This window comes from Monodon monoceros, unplaced genomic scaffold (assembly GCF_005190385.1).
Source record: "Monodon monoceros isolate NGI ecotype Baffin Bay Population unplaced genomic scaffold, NGI_Narwhal_1 Super_Scaffold_6, whole genome shotgun sequence".
Classification (NCBI taxonomy): domain Eukaryota; kingdom Metazoa; phylum Chordata; class Mammalia; order Artiodactyla; family Monodontidae; genus Monodon; species Monodon monoceros.
Genome location: NW_021703783.1, coordinates 17156876 through 17169169, shown reverse-complemented (window position 1 = coordinate 17169169; position 12294 = coordinate 17156876). Strand labels below are relative to the sequence as shown.

General features: G+C 35.8%; 1 pseudogene; it reads left to right on the top strand.

The window, feature by feature from the left end:
- Positions 1-905: 905 nt before the first annotated feature.
- LOC114885467 lies at positions 906-11685 on the top strand (annotated as a pseudogene).
- The last annotated feature ends 609 nt before the right edge of the window (positions 11686-12294 follow it).

Genomic DNA, 12294 nt, shown 5'->3' with positions numbered 1-12294 from the left:
TTAGTTTTTGCCTTTTTTTTTTGTAAAAGCAAAAATTCTCTTTAGAATTCCTTCCATTAGCGAAAACAGGTACAAATATATGTCTTTCATAGAAGCAAAATGGTGTAAAGCAAATTTTTGAAAAGTGGGGGATATCTGTATTAACATTTATAACAATATAAATATTATGCTCTAAATAAATATCAAGATAAATATATCAATAAACTGTTTTCCTTTACTTCTGGTCATAAACCTTGTTTTGAAGTCTACTCTGACATTAATAAAGACTCACAAGATTCCTTATGATTACTATTTTCATGGCATATCTTTTTCCATTTTTTTTACTTTCCTTATTGTTATATTTATTTTTAAAATGCATTGCTTGTAAACAACTTATAGCTGGGTCTTGTTTAGCTTTGTATCTATTTTGACAATTCTATCCTTTAATTGGAATGTTTAACCCCTTTATACTTAACGTAATTGTTGATATGGCTGGGTTTAAGTCTGCCATCTTGCTATTTGTTTTCTGTTGGCTTGCTCTGTACCTTTTTTCCTTCCATGTTGCTTTCTTGTTTTCTTTTAGATTAATCATGTGTTTTCTTAGTGTCTTATTTATCTCCCTTATTGGATTTCAATCTATGCTTTTATTTTAGTTATTGCTGTAGGAATTATAATATGTACCTTTAATCACAGTCTAACTTGAATTAATATACCACCTTATATATAATATTAGAAGTTTGCAATAGTATAAGTCACTTTACTCTGTCTTTCCTGTCCTTTTCTTCCTATTGTTGTGTGTTGTGAAGTAAATGTTTACATTCCCCCAAAATTCATACATTGAAACTCTACCTACAATGTGATGGTATTAGGACGTGGGGCTTTTGATAGTAATTAGGATTTAATGAGGTCATGAGGATGGAGCCCTCATGAATGGGATTAGTGCACTTATAAGAGCCATCGGAGAGTTTGCTTCCTCTCTCTGCTATCATATGAAGACACAACAAGAAATCAGAAATCTGAAAGCTGGAAGAGAGGCCTCACCAGAACTCGACCATGGTGGCACACTGATCTCAGACTTCCAGCCTACAGAAATGTGAGAAGTAATATTTTTGTTGCTTATAAGCCACCCAGTCTATGGTACTTTGTTATAGTGGCTCAAACTGACATGAAGACAACATGTGTATTATTACCATGTATTTTATAAACCCTGTAATACAGTATTGTTGTTTTGCTTAGTCTTTCAAAGAAATTGGGATATTAAAATATACTTTTCTTGTTTACCCCCATGTACTAATTTCATGCTTTATCATCCTTTCTGTAGAACTAGTATCATTTCTCAACAGCTTGATGAAATTCCTTTAGCTTTTCTGGTAGTGCTGGCAGTAAAATCTCTCACAGCTTTTGTTTATCTGAAAATGTCTATAGTTCATTTTCATTTTTGAAAGATGTTTTACTGGGTATAGAAATATAGCTTGACAGTTTTTACTTTAACATTTAAACTATATCATTCCATTGTCTTCTGGTTTGCCTTGTGTTTGATGAGGATTTTGCTAAAATTATTGTCATATGTGTGATTTCAACTTCTTTTTCACCCTCTAGTTCTTTTAGAATTTTCTTATCTTTGAGTTTCAGCACTTTGACAGAGGTTTTACCTTTGGATTTAGCAGCAGCAGTCTCCAGTTCTAGGCATCACCAGAATGTGCAAAACTATGTAAGTTCTTGTGTATTTCAGGCCCAGCTTAACTAACCTTTTCACATCAAAATGGTTCTTATGGTGGTTTAGTAAGCAGGGAGATGTCAGGCCAAGTAAATTGTTGTTGCACCTGAGGATTTTTCCAATCCCTTTTCCCTGCTCTGCTTGCTAATAGCTTGACAGGTTTATTATTATTGTTGTTATCATTATTATTATTTAATAGACAAGCTACCCAAGATCTGTGTGGGACATGAACATTACACTTTAGTTAACAAAATTAGGTTGCTAATAAATTAGGTTGCTAATAAAAACAATTTTATTTTAGGGTATTTTATGTACCACACAATTAACCCATTGTAAATGTACAGTTTGATGATTTTAAGTAAAATTTATAGTTGTGAAACCATTATCAGAGTCCAATTTTATAACCCTTCTATCATCCCCCAAAGTTTCCTAATTCCAGTAGTCAACCCTGGCTCTCAGCCCTAAGCCCAGACAACTGTGGATCTGCTTTCAGCCTCTATAGTTTTGCCTTTTCTGGAAACTTTATATAAATGGAATAATACAGTATTCAGTCATTTATGTCTGGCTTCTTTCATTTATTAGAATGTTTTTGAGATTCATCCCTGTCATTGCATGTATCAATAGTTTGTTCCTTTTTATTGCTGAATAGCATTCCATTGCATTCATTTAACACATTTTACTTATTAATTCAACAGTTGATGTACATTTGGGCCAGTTTAGGCCCTTGGCTATTTTGAATAATGCTGCTATAAACATTTGTGCGTATATTGCTGATCCACATGGTAAGATTTTCCTTTTAAGAAACTACTAAAACTGTTTTTCAAAGTAGTTATACACATTTTACACACCCAACATAAATGTATGATTGTTTCTTCACATACTCAATAACAGTTGGTATTGTTAGTCTTTTTAAAAATATCCCTCTTCTCAATGGGTATAGAGTGAAAAAGTTCTAGAGAACTTCTGTACAACATTGTGCCTATAGTTCATAATATTATACTGCATACTTAAACCTCTGTGAAGAGGGTATATATCATTTTATATGGTTCTTACCATAGTAAAAAATTATAATGATAAAAAATAAAATAAATAAAAATATCCTTCTTAGTGTGTAATGGTATCTCTATGGAGTTTTAATTTTCTTTTCCCTAATGACTAATTGAGTATGTTTTCAGTGCTTATTAGTCACTTATATATCTTCTTTGGTGAACTATTAAAATCCTTTGCATTGCACATTTGGAGGGGGGAGTGTTTCCTCTTATTATTGAGTTCTTAGATTTAAAAAATATATTTTGTATGCATATCCTTTTTCAGATATAATATTTGCAAATATTTTTCCTTGTTTGAATTATTTCTTCATTTTATTAATGTTGTCTCTTGAAAATAAAAAATTTTCATTTTTATGAAGTTGATTTTATGTTTTTCCTTAAAGATAGTGCTTTTGATGTCATCTGCAAGTGAAGACACATGTATTTCTTTTTTTCAATAAGTATGTCTTTAATTTTATTCTTGCCTTACTGAACTGGCTAGAACCACAAGCACAATGTTGAATAGAAATGCTGAGAATATACATCTTTGCCTTATTCCTGATCTTAAATAAAAACATTTCATGTTTCAGCATTAATACAATACTAGCTCTAGTTTTTTTTTTATGTGCTACTTATCAGAATGAAAAATTTGAATTCTATTTCTAGTTTTTTGAGAGTTGTTACCATGGATGACTATTGCTACTTACAAATGCATTATTGTGTACCTATTGAGATGAACTTTATTTTCTTTATTTTATTAATGTGGTGTATTAAATAAATCAAGTTTAAGATATTAAACCAACCTTGCATAACTGTGATAAACTCCACTTTCTCATGTCGTTTAAAGTTTTTATGTGTTTCAGGATTTGGTTTGCTAATATTTTAGTAAGAATTTTGTTTCCATGTTCATGAAGAACATGTTCATTTGGATGTTTGCTTCCTTGTGATATCTTTGTCTGGCTTTGATATTAAGGTAAAACTGACTTCATAAAATAAGTTAGGATGTGTTTCTACCTCTGCTTTCTGAAAGCAGAGTGGTACAGGAACTATGGAAAACAGTACGGAGGTTCTTTAAAAAACGAAAAATAGAGCTACCATATGATCCAGCAATCCCACTCCCGGGCATATATCTGGAGAAAACCATAATTCGAAAAGATACATGCACCCCAATGTTCATTGCAGCACTATTTACAATACCCAGGACATGGAAGCAACCTATGTGTCCATTGACAGATGAATGGATATAGAAGATGTGGTACATATATACAATGGAAAGTTACTCAGCTATAAAAAAAACCAGAACGAAATAATGCCATTTTCAGTGACATGGATGGACCTAGAGACTGTCATACTGGGTGGTGTATAAATCAGACAGGGAATGACAAATATATGATATCACTTATATGTGGAATCTAAAAAAATGGTACAAATGAACTTATTTACCAAAGAGAAATAGAGTCACAAATGTAGAAAACAAACTTATGGTTACCAAGGGGGAAAGGGGTGGGGAGGGATAAATTGGGAGATTGGGATTGACATATACACACTGCTATATATAAAATAGATAACTAATAAGAACTTAATAACTAATAAGGAATGCTACTCAATACTCTGTAATGACCTATATGGAAAAAGAATCTAAAAAAGAGTGGATATATGTATAACTGATTCACTTTGCTGTACAGCAGAAACTAACACAACATGTAAGTCAACTATACTCCAATAAAAATTAGTTTAAAATAAATAAATAGATAAATAAATACAAATAAAATAATTTGAAAGGAAAAACAAAACTCTTCTTTTAAAAAATGACAGGAAACCCAAAATTACCAAATTCACCTACCAATATTTGACAAGTTTAAAAATTAATGCAGAAATCTAGCAAGGTTACCAGATATAAGATCAACATATGAAAGTCAATTTTATTTTTTATCACTACTACTTTCTAACAGCTAGAAAATACAATTTGAAAAATAAAATTACTTTATTTCATAGCAACAAAAATAATGAAATGTCAATCCATGACAAATACAACAAAAATTTCAGAGGTCTTTTACAAAGTAATTATAAAATTTATTGACAGTAAAGAAGATCTACATTAATTGAGAGGTGCACTATATTCATGAACAAAAAGATTCAATATCTTAAATATGTCATTGCTCCTAAAATTGATCTAGACCTAGAGAGTTCGTTGTGTAACTTAACTTGTAATTTATATGGAAAAAGAACGAATCAAGAATAGCAAAGGCAACTCAAGTTAGTTTTCAATGAGCTTCTCCTTTAACCATTAAGATACATGGGCATGAAATGCATCAGAAATCAAACTACTGTATGAGTTATGGGTAGCTGTTGACACCAATTCCAAGTAACTTTTAGCTAGCCCACCATTAACTCAACCATTATCCATCCAATTATTTTGCCATTTATACATAATGCGCTTTTGGAGAAGATCTCATTGTTAGATTTCATGTTGTGGCTTATAAATATATGGAGATAATTGTTCAGTCATCAGTAATTATGCATATTATCATAGTGACATGCTGATTTTTTCAGTTTATTGAGAAATAATTGATATACATCACTGTATAAGTGTATAGCATACAGCATGATGGTTTGATTTGCATATATTGTGAAATAATTAAAATAAGTTCAGCTAACATCCATCTCCTTATATAGACACAATAAAAAGAAAAGAAGAAAAGAAGAAAAGAATATAATTTTTCTCCTTGTGATGAGAACTCTTAGGATTTACTCTCTTAATTTTCCTATATATCATACAATGGTGTTAGCTATAGTCATATGTTACATACTTAGTACTTACTTATCTTATAACTGGAAGTTTTTAGCTTTTGACCACCTTCCTCCAATTCCACCTCCCCCTCCCCTCCACCTTTGGTAACCACATATCTGATCTCTTTTTCTAAGAGTTTAGTTTTCTAGGTTTTTGTGGGTTTTTTTTAGATTCCACATGTAAGTGAGATCATATAGTATTTGTTTTTCTCTATCTGACTTATTTCACTTAGCATAATGCCTTCAAGGTCCATCCGTGTTCTTGCAAATGGTAGAGTCTCCTCGTTTTTGTTGTTGTTGTTTTTATGGCTGAATAACATTCCATCACATATAAATATATATTTATATATATAACATTCCATCATACATATATATATATATATATATATATATATACATATATATATCACAACTTCTTTATACATTCATCCATTGATGGACATTTAGGTTGTTTTTATGTCTTGGCTATTGTAAATAATGCTGCTATGAACACAGGGGTGCAAATATTTTTTCCAGTTAGTGCTTTTGTCACCTCTGGGTATATTCCCAGAAGCAGAATTGCTGGATCATATGGTAGTTCTATTTTTAATTCTTTGAGGATCCTCCACACTGTTTTCATAGTGGCTGTAGATATGCTGATTTTTATTACTTGTGTTCACTATCTTGATCTCTTTAATACTTCTAACATTGTCAGTATGATTTTGAGAAGTGTTTCTACCTTGAGATTCACCAGGATTTTCAATTTACCATTATTACTGTTTCCATTTTTACCTCAGATGAATCATGTATCATTACAAGTAAACCACTTCTGTTCCAAAAAATCAGGAAGGTGCTGACAAGTTAACATCTTACTGATAGTCTGCGCAATGCGCAAATAGGTCACATCAGTCACTCATTACTTTGGAGTTTCTTTTATCTATTCAGAGGGAGAGTTGCAAATTTTCCCACTTCTGGCTGCATTGCTTGGCACATAATAAGCAATCTTTTTGCATGCATCTCGTAATAGAATGCAACACAGCTCTATCGATTTCTGGGTCTCTTCCCTTCTTAGGCCTTGTAGGAAACTTGTTGTTGTTTTGGAGCACAATCTGGAATTCTTTCAAAAAATAATCAATTTACACGAACTGATTTACATCCCACTACATAATTTTCTTGCCTTTTTTGCATACACAATAGCTTTATGTTTTAAAGCCAAGTATGGCTCTGTCTCTCTATGTGTACGTGTATGTGTGTGCATGTATAAATATAGATATAGATATGCAGTTAGTGTATCTTAGTATATATCTTTTAAAATATATTCAAACGACAGTTAAATTTAACAAACTTGATAGAAATAATGCTCATAACTGATGTGAGAAGTGCCATAACCAAGTGTGCACACATGTAGGCAATGGCAACAATGCCATGATTACTGCTTAGCAAAGAGTGACCTTGAAAGGCACCGATAAGATGCTGTTTGTCAGAAATGTTAAAATGTGAAAAGATGTATCTTAGAATCAATGCCACACTTTATCTTCCATTAATGGGTTGAATGAAAAGGACTTTGGGAAGGAGTCTGAAGCATAGTCAGTGCTGCTGTCCTGGAGAATTAATGAGTTTTAATATTCTAAAACTGATCTTTCCCCTCAGAAGAATAAATCAGAGAGATAAGAAAAGAAAAGCATCTTGAATTAAAGAAGTGAGTCCAAGATCATTCCCTTGAAAACTTGCTTAAATTCCTGTTGATCTGGGCTCCTTCACACAGCTCTTTTTGCACACTAGGGGGCTCTCACACACAAAAACACGTCAAGTGAACTATTGATGGCCTAGATTTTTTTGTTTTTGTTTTTTTTAATGTCATGTTCCCTCAATAAATATTTATTGAGCATGAGTTGTTAGGCATTTTACTGAACTTTTTGAGGAGCATAAAAATTACTATGTTCTGTACTCAGCCTGTAGGAGATCTATTGATAAGGGAGATAAAACATGTATAAAAATTAAAATAGGGCTTCCCTGGTGGCGCAGTGGTTGAGAGTCCGCCTGCCCATGCAGGGGACGCGGGTTTGTGCCCCGGTCTGGGAAGATGCCACATGTCGCGGAGCGGCTGGGTCCGTGAGCCATGGCCGCTGAGCCTGCGCGTCCGGAGCCTGTGCTCCGCAACAGGAGAGGCCACAACAGTGAGAGGCCCGCGTACCGCAAAAAAAATAAAATAAAATAAAATAAAGGGAGGCATGAGACAAGTGTTGACAAACTAGAACAAAGAGTTATAAAAATTCAAAGGAGTAGTGAGCCCTTGCCCAGTTTAAATTTCTTTGACTTGAAAAAAGTGTCATCTCCCTAACGCAGTAGCCAGCCCCTGTGTTTCAGGCAATCGTCCTCTCTGAGGTCTGTGGGAGGGGTAAGAGCAGAAGCAGCCACCTCTTGCTAGTGCCTTCCAGCGGCAGCTGAGGTAGTGCTGGCAGCACGTGCTTATTCTTGTCTTTCTCTCCCTTCTTCCCTTTTTATCCCACAGAATTCCCTTCTATCTTTGTCTTCTTTCTTGGGATATTCCAAACCATAATGATCTGGCAGTGACTCTAATATACAGTCTTAATCTTAAGGGTTGCATTGTGGACTAAAGAAGTTGTCCACCCCAGTTTCAAGGTAAATTCTGGAACATGTTTTTCTTCCCAGGGAATTATTGTGGCCATCAACACCTCTTACTAATATTACTGTATGTACATTTTCCAGTGCTGCCAAATTGCAATGAAATGTTCATAGCCCCCTGAATTAGAGAAGCAAACTGGCAAAGCAGGAGCAGAAGTAAGCCTGCAGAAATACTGACCTCCTTCCATTACCATCATGCATATGCATTTTTGCCCACTTTCTACCCAGGCTATTTTCTGGCCTTACTTTCTGAGCTCCTAGACACACCCCAAAGCTATAATCTTTGGGACATTTTGAAGTCTTTCCCAAGAATCCAAGAGGTCTACTCAATTCTGAGAGCCCAAGGAAAAAAAAAAATCTCTCCTTTCTCTTTTGGCTTTCCTTCTCAATTGAGAAACTGCTATTTGAAGATTCATTTTAATTATTTATTTGAAAATCCAAATTTAAAAGAACGATCGAACTTAAAAAGTTGTAAAAATCCTACTCCCATATAACCTTTACTCAGAGACAACGGTCATTAATGTTTTGCCCGTATCTGCTTTGTTTATCTCTCTAAGCATTGCCACTATTATTATTGATGAAATATTTGAGAGTAAATTGCAGACACAATAATCCTTTAATCCCAAATTCTTCAGTGTGTATCTCCTAACAACAAAGACATTTTCCTGCATAACCATAGTGTAAAGATAATTTCAGAAATTTAATGTTGATATAACAGTATTATCTTATATAAGTTTCTATTTGTATTTTATCAATTGTCCCATTTGTGTCATTTATAACTGTTTGGTTTTTTTTTTTTTTCTGTTCTAAGATCCAGTCTAGGAGCACATATTGCATTTAGTTGTCATAACTCTTTAGTCTCCTTCAATCTGGAACTATTCCTCTGTCTTTAACATTGAAAAATTTTAAGAGTTCAGATCAATTGAATGTCTCTGAATTTGGGTTTGTCTGATAGCCTCACATGATTAGATTCTGTTAATGCATTTTTTGGCAGGAATGCTACATATTCTGCAACTATTGTATCAAGAGGCATATGAGGGCTTCCCTGGTGGCGCAGTTGGTGAGAGTCCGCCTGCCAATGCAGGGAACATGGGTTCATGCCCCGGTCCGGGAAGATCCCACATGCCGTGGAGCAGCTAGGCCCGTGAGCCATGGCCGCTGAGCCTGCGAGTCCGGAGCCTGTGCTCCGCAACGGGAGAGGCCACAGCAGTGAGAGGCCCGCGTACCGCAAAAAAAAAAAAAAAAGAGGCATATGACTCCCCTCCTTAGAGCCTGAAACGTTTTTTTCTTCCCTAAGCAATGTGAGAGTGTTGATTACCCCACAACCCCACGAAAAAAGTGTGTTGTCAAGCTTTTGAATTTATTGCCAATGTGATAGGTAAAAAATGGTATCTTAATATAGTTTTAAAAATCTTTATTGAAGTAGAATTTAAAAGTAATAACATGAATACATTTTAAGTGCACAGTGTGATGAGTTTTTGACACATGATGTAAGGTATAGACTATGTCCATCACTCTAAAAAGTTTCTTGTTCTCCTTCTCAGTAAATTCCCCCAATCCTGGCCTCAGAAAAACACTGTTTGCTTTCTGAAACTATAGGTTTTTGTACTCTAGAATTTCACACAAATGGAATCATATGGTATGTACACGTTTGTGTTTGGAAGGAAGAAAATACTGGTAGTATCCCTACGGTAGATTAGAGATTTCTCATTTTTAATATGATCCAATTCAGGTTAAATGGCCTGAATATATATAGATTATAAGTAAAACTGAATTCCTCTAATTTTAAATAAAATGCAATTTCTAGTCTGACTTTTAAAATTGGTCTTCTTACTATGCCAGTGTACTAATTCCCAAAGAATGGCAGAATTATAGCATCTGTAGGAATCGCAAGACATCATTTTTATAAGTTCTATCCTTACTGTCAAATAACTTTCTGTAAATCTTCTGTGACAAGGATTCTGTACCTTCCAAAGAAATTACTCTCCATTTTAGAGTAAGCTTCTTTCTCCCTTGGGAAGCTATATTGGGATCAGTGGTTAGTTCTTAAAAAGAAAAGAACTCTGAGCACAAAGTTTAACTCTACCTTTCCAAATAAATGTATTCTGAACAAGTGTTGTGTTATATAGGGGAGGGGTATAAATGCTGTCATTTATTAAATTGTCTTTTCTCTCTGGGTTCTTGATTTGTCAGGGGGCATATCGCGCCAATGATTTTATTAAAGAGTTGATCCCATACCTTCTTTTCACTGTCATAGGTGTCTCTTCCAAGGTTTAGGAGAAAAAAAAGTAACTGCATCTTTGATACTTAATTTAGCACTGATTTCACTCTGTGTTAGGGCTGATTTTAGCAACCTTTGAGACTGTGTATGAGCCTGGTGTACAAACCGAGCTGATGAAATAAAGGAAGATCCACTTGATTGAAACATCTAATAACCCTGGCACAAATCAATCCGTACCATACTTGTATTCAAAGCTAAGCTTCTGGGCTTCCCTGGTGGCGCAGTGGTTGAGAGTCCGCCTGCCGATGCAGGGGACACGGGTTTGTGCCCCGGTCCGGGAAGATCCCACATGCCGTGGAGCGGCTGGGCCTGTGAGCCATGGCCGCTGCGCCTGCGCGTCCGGAGCCTGTGCTCCGCAACGGGAGAGGCCACAACAGTGAGAGGCCTGCGTACCGCAAAAAAAAGAAAAAAAAAAAAGCTAGTTTCTTGGTTGCTATGAATCAACACATGTGAGAGATTCAAAAGAATCAATACATGTGAGAGAACAGCAATTAATCGTCAATACTAGAGAGAAATATTCACTGTTCCGGTATAAAACACTTTCCAAAACTGAACCTCATCTGCATAAAGTGTTATCTCTGATTCAATGGCTAAATGAGGAAATAAAGCCCTGATATTTAAAGTCAGTGATGCTTTGGTTCAGTTTGCTTTTCAGATGGTACTTTTTTTTTTGGTTGATAGAAAATAACACACGGAAAGGACACGGGGAGGAGAGGAGCGTGGCAGGCCGGGAAGGTGGAGAAAATAAGGGCATATTTAGCCCCTGAAAAGACAAACATTAAAAAATCGATAACTTTAGGGCCCAAGATGGCGGCGCCCATATGCACTCTAGAACTGGAAGCTGCCGGGCGTCTCGCGAGACTTGAACACCAGCGAGGTCGGCGCCGAGAACCGGGCGGCTCGAGTCCGGAAGCGGGAGAAGCTAGTGAACTGCGAGGAGGCGCACGCGAGTCACCACGTCACCCACCGCAAGGACTGGCTGTCACTGCACACAGGTAACCTGGATGGGGAGGGCCAGGCTACAGAGCGAACGGTGGAAGATGTTTTCCTTCGCCAGTTTCTGTTGGGGATCTTCCCCGGCTGCCTCCCTGACCAGCTTATTCTAAAGCGCCAGATTAACCAGGTGGAGATTTGTGCTCTGGTCCTGAGGCAACTGCCTGTGCACAGGTTCTACTTACTTGTGGGCTACGGTGAGACTGCTGCCCCACTTTTAGAAGGGTCCTGTGCATTTCCAAACTGTGCCCTCAAAGATTGGGTATATCTAGGACAACTGTCTTTTTTTGCATCAGGCTGTAGCCTGCAAAGGACAGAAATTTGTGGAAAAGGACTGAAGTAGAAATAGGGGAAATATATCCCCTCAGACTACTGAAGGGATGTATTTGTCTTCAAAGCGGCTGTTGAATAAATAGACTCTCCATGTTGTCTTGCCTCTGGGTCTGTGTAGAGAACTAGAATAGGGTTTCTTTGAAGATGCTCCAGCGTTCCCAGGAAGGCTGCCAGTTATCTGAGGTTTAGGTAATAGCTACAGTTCAGTGAGTGTCTTGTGCCAGTCACTGTGTCAGGAACTTTACCTGAAGTTCTTTGTTTTCTCTTAAAATCGAAAGATCCGTTTTTGGAGATTATAAAGCATGTTAATTTTAAAAAATCAAAACAGTAGGGCCATGTATTAAATCAGCCATGGAGCTTGTAATTCTACCCCAGAGAGAACCACTGTGAATAATTTGTTGTATTTTATTTCCAGATGCACTTTCATCCCCCATAAATACTGTACTGCATATTCATCATTTATTTAAAAAGCTTTTAACTGTGCAAATAATAATAATAACTTTAGCAAGAAAGACACCAACATAATTACATGATATTCCAATAGTATG